The sequence below is a fragment of the Quercus suber genome, unplaced genomic scaffold, assembly GCF_002906115.3.
Source record: "Quercus suber isolate HL8 unplaced genomic scaffold, Cork oak 2.0 scaffold_88, whole genome shotgun sequence".
Taxonomy (NCBI): domain Eukaryota; kingdom Viridiplantae; phylum Streptophyta; class Magnoliopsida; order Fagales; family Fagaceae; genus Quercus; species Quercus suber.
Genome location: NW_027069553.1, coordinates 456,883 through 462,186, shown reverse-complemented (window position 1 = coordinate 462,186; position 5,304 = coordinate 456,883). Strand labels below are relative to the sequence as shown.

At 31.2% G+C, this 5,304-nt stretch overlaps 1 pseudogene; it reads right to left on the bottom strand.

Annotated features, from left to right (window-relative positions):
- Positions 1 to 583: 583 nt before the first annotated feature.
- LOC112017892 (SKP1-like protein 1A) lies at positions 584 to 4,812 on the bottom strand (annotated as a pseudogene).
- Positions 4,813 to 5,304: the final 492 nt, after the last annotated feature.

Sequence of the window (5,304 nt, the reverse complement as noted above, 5' to 3'; positions counted from 1 at the left end):
CAGTTTTTTAAGCATAAAGAATCGCATTTTTTGTTAATTCTGTGAACCCCTAAAACCGGAATTGGACCGCATGAACCAGTGGCAAGAACTATGCGATCCAACCCAATAGCAATTTTTTTTTTTAATAAAAACAACTTAACACAATTTTATTCTACTTAATTAAATTATCTCTCTCTTACAAGGTATATATAAAAAAAAAATTATATTTATAATCCTTCAAAGATATTCAACTTTACTTCAAAAATTTATTATAAATTTTAATGTTTTCATTGTTATTATTTTATTTTATTAACTTTCTTATTTAATTATTAAATATATGCTTGAAAATTATTAAATTTTCCTCACATATATATATATATATTAGTCAATTTTGCTAGTTTTATAAATTTAATATCTATATTTAGGCTTTAATTAATTATTAAATTAATTATGACGTTATCACAGTTCAATCCCAATTCGACCTCAAAAATCTTAAACCTCTCTCTTTTACGGTTCAATGAACGGTCGAGTTTAAAAACCTTGCTAATTAAGCCAACCTCAAGAACGTACATCAAAACCACTGAGTTATACAAAATAAAAATCACTATTCAAAGGCCCAGGAGCTCTCCTTGAGCATTTCTGCCTCTTCTTCTGCAGTAAAATCATTCTTGATGTTGAATGCTTTACGTATTTCGTTGGGTGTATTTTCCTTTAATCACGTTCGCAACCTTCTCGCACGATTTGTCCAGCAAGTTCTCAATATTGAGATAGTTTGCAGCCATGATGAGATGAAAGAGAAAGTCTTGATCAACATCAAGAAACTCAGCTTCATACTTCTTGAGTTTTTCCTTCTCTTCTTTCTTGTTGTCCTCCTCGTCTTTCATGTCCAAGTGGGTCTTGCACCACTTTATCACCTTGGCTAGGGTTTTACCATCCAAGTTTGGCAAAGGGATAACGTTCTTGGCGCACCCATCATCTACCAAGTTCTTGATGGCTAAAGATTGAATGGCCACACGCTCTTCAACCTCGAATATTTCATTGTCTGGGCTCCTCAACGTATAAAGATAGAGAATCTAGACGATTGTGTTGTGTACATATAAAGCTAGAGAGACTGCAAGCGTAGAGAATACAAAGGAAGAGCGAGGACAAGTATATATGCTATATATAGAGGGTTATGGAGTCGCATTGTGTCTATGATTCCTGTACAGATGGGGATTGTGGCAATGTCGGTGTATCAATTATATCAAGCCAACTCCGGGCAGGGGTGGCCCCACCTAATGGTCAGGGTGGTCCCAAGACCACTCTAACCTGAAAAATAATAATATTAATAATAATTTTATATTTTATATTTATCAACCTTTAAAAAAAATTTGGGAACATCTTGAATTTTTTTTATGCCAATAAAATTAAATTTTGGTCTATAATTTGAGCAACTTAACAATATATTAGGGTCTTTCAAGTAAAATGAACCATATGTTTTTATATTCTTTTAGGCTTATACTACGACTTTACTCTTTGTTTTTGTTTTACCTGACACACTATCATTGTACAACTACTTTTCCTTAAAAACATTATAATATATATTATACAACTAATTAGTCAAAGTCACGTAAATTTTATTTTTTTCATTGTAAAACTACTTTTCTTTTTTCTTTTTCCGATAATTTTGATTAAAAAAAAATAGTAGTTTTAGTTAAATAAGTGAATAAACTTAAAAAATTACTTAATTTTTATATAACTTCAATTAATTCATTATATATATATATATAATAAAATTTTTATTTTATTGATTATAATTAAACATGTGATTGTCCATTCTAAGGAAATTTGATTAAATTTACACAAAAAGTTTCACTAAATATTATATTTTTACATTTTTCTATCATATTATTAGTAATAAACTTATTATATTTTTATTTATATAATTTAAAATTTTATTGATTATATTATTTATGATGTCACCCCCCCCCCCCCCAAAATTGAATGAAAATCTAGAAAAAAAAAATTTATAATAAAACCACTAACAATGCCCAAATCAAATGCCAATAGAAAAGCCCAGTACAAGATCAATCTCATCTCAGACTAAGACTATCACTACTTCAACACTAACACGATTATGTTTTTAATTCAACAAATATTTAAAAAAAAAAAAAAAAATCCCCACTGCCTCAATGCCTCGCGGATTCACAAGTCATTAAACAATTTAAACTAAAACTAAATCAAACATAAAAGCTAAAAGGAAATAAGAAACTCACTTACTCTTCCCAAACATTGTCGTCCGTCCCTGTTCAGCAACACTAACAACAACTACAACTAAACTTCATAGGCTTTATGTTGTAAAACTTTATGTATTTGCGTGTTTTCTTATTGTTGATGTTGTTGTTGTTGTTGTCAATATATAAAATTTTCTTTTTATTAAATTGTGTAATTTATGCTTCTTGAAGAACACCTTAGAAAAATTTCTGGAGCCGCCACTAACTCTGAGTTTATGTAGGCATTGAATAAACGTTGACAAATATGCTCAAGGAGCAGGAGGGGGAAATTTTTTTTGGTTATACTTATATATATATATATATATTATTTTGGGAAAAGTTAAAGTATGCCCTAAGGCATTAATTTAGAAAATATTTTTAAAAATTTTTATGAAAAAAGAAAAAAGTAACTAATTCTTTTTATAGTAATTTATATTTTTCATAAAAGTGATATTAAAACTTTTCTAAAATAACCAATTAAAAAATGACATAAAGACACCTCGGAGACTTTTATTTTTACTAGATGGAAGAACATATTTATAAGGGCAAAGTACAATTAGCACCCCTAAGGTTTAGGCTAATGCCAGCCAGTCCAAAATTTTTAAAATTAACTAACTTGGCCCCTAATCACCATGAGAGAAGAAAAAAGAAAAAAAAGAAACTAATATTTTTTTTTATAGTGATTTATATTTCTCAAAAAAGTGCTATTAAAACTTTTTTAAAATGATGGATTAACAAATGTTCTAAAAGTACCTCGAAGCCATTTATTTTTATTAGATAGATGGGTGAACATATTTATAAGGGTAAAATATAGTAAACACCTCTAAAGTTTAGGCTAAAGCCAGCCAATCCAAAATTTTCAAAATTGACTAATTGGTCCCTAATCATCATGAGAGAGAAGAAAAATAAGTATCATCTTAGGGTTCAAGTTGGGTTTAGGGAAAGTTGGTTAATTTTGAAAGGTCTTGCACCTGACTAGAATTGGCCCAAATCCTAGGAGTTTTAATTGAATTTTACCCAAACACTTTAAGCTACATTGAGTGGAGTTGCCAATGTGATAGCATCTTACAAAAATCTATAGTGGAAAAAAAAAAAAAAGGATAGATCCAGTATCTCACTAATTAGTACAATTTATTGGTTGGTTTATGAAAAATTCCATGGAACTATATGTGTTATTTTCTACTGAGGAGATGCTATATATAAAAAATGCAAGGCTTCTTTTTCAAAATGAGAAAAAAAAAAATGCGGGAGAGGAGGGTGGATGTTCAGATAGTGCAATGTATAGGTTGCGGGTTTGTAGGTGTATCAATTTGTGAGAAGTACAATCCGAATGGGTTGAGGATTTTTTTAGAACAAAGTTTAACTATAAAATTGGTTGTAGTTTAAGGCCACAACCTTCCTCAATATCATTAACATTATTACATATTTTGAAAATTTAATCGTTGGATTGTATGTTCTTTATGCTCATAATACACATGTCAAATTTTGTATCAAACAAATATTATTTACTATATGATTTATAAAATTATATTTTATGCAAAATTTTAAACTAAAAAAACTTGCAATTTAAACAATTTACTGATGACATAACTATTAATTTTTAATTTTCTATAAATTTTATAAGCTTGGAGAGTATAAGAAAAAAAAAATGTAATCCAATGGTGGATTTGTCAAAATTCACTTCTAATAACAAGATATTAAGTAAAGTTGTAACTTTAAGTTATAATCAATTTTGTAAATAAATTTTATCCTTGTTTTTAAAAGTAATCTTCCGAAAGTGAATCTCATGGTGACAATTCATTTGTAGATATTATCACCCTAATTTAAGAGACATGTGTGAGAATTCCAACACAGTAGATTATTCCCCTAATTTAAGAGACTTACACGTGTGAGAATTACAACTCAATGGACCACTTAGATTCTTTTCTTCAATGGATATAGACAATGCCGACTCAATATAATTTAAGATCTAAGACAAAATCTGTAAATTTTCATTTTAATATTACTTAAATAGTATGTATTTTATTAACTACCAATTTAAATTTAATTTATGTAGGGTTGGTATTTGTGGCCCAAGCCCAAAAACAATTAATTTGTAAAGTATGGGTGAAAGAGCTAGGTTAAGTATGGGATTGATAACAATGGATCACAACATTCAAACATAAGCCAAAATGAGTTTACACGTAAAATCTGAAAATCCGAAGAGCTACACTATTATTTATCTGATGAACATAAGTCTTAGGGTTACAATCAAGCTCTCCCTTTTTTTCCTCCCCTTCTTGTTAGGGGCTTCCTTCCTTTATATAGTCACCATTCTTCTCATCTCCATCGTCCACTTATTCCTCATCCATGAGTTTGCTTAAGTACATGTTACGTCAGGCATCTTCTTTTGGCTCTGTGTGAGTGGCGGTAGCTTAGGATGCACTGTTCAGGGGTCTTCTCCACATAAATGAGATCAGAAAAGTTGCTGCAGTGCATTAAATACGGTAGCAGCAGCTTTCCCCTTAGATATTTCTCCATCCTTATCGTTCCACAGCATGCTCAGAGCTATCTTGATCAGGTGGAGTCCTCGGAAGTTCATTTTGGCCTTTCACACATTCAATTGATTTATAATATTGCGTCAGAGGATTACAACCTCTTCGGACAGGAGATATCCTCTTCGGATCATGATAATTCTTCCTTCTGAGGGTCCCACTTCCAGACGGGTCCTACCTTTTCCATCTTCTTCTTCTCGATCGCAAAATAGCCCTCCTATGGGCCTTCGGCCCATTACATTGGGCTGGGCCTTTTTCCCCCCACAATAGCCCCTCAAAATTTTAGTTTTTCCCTCGCACCCGAGGAGAAAAGGTAAGATTTTGATTTGCCACGCAAGAAAAAAGAGATAAAAATAAGAAAAGTTAAGAAATTTAAAAGTGGGAAGTCATAGATACCCCCGTTTACACGTGCGAGGGCATAGAGACGCGCGCCGCATTATTGCCGCTGTAATTCCCATATTCCCAAAGCGCTGTATCAATCACTCTAGGCAGCTTTTTGTCTTTTACATCCAACGGTGGGTTGTTGATCAAACGGCCAG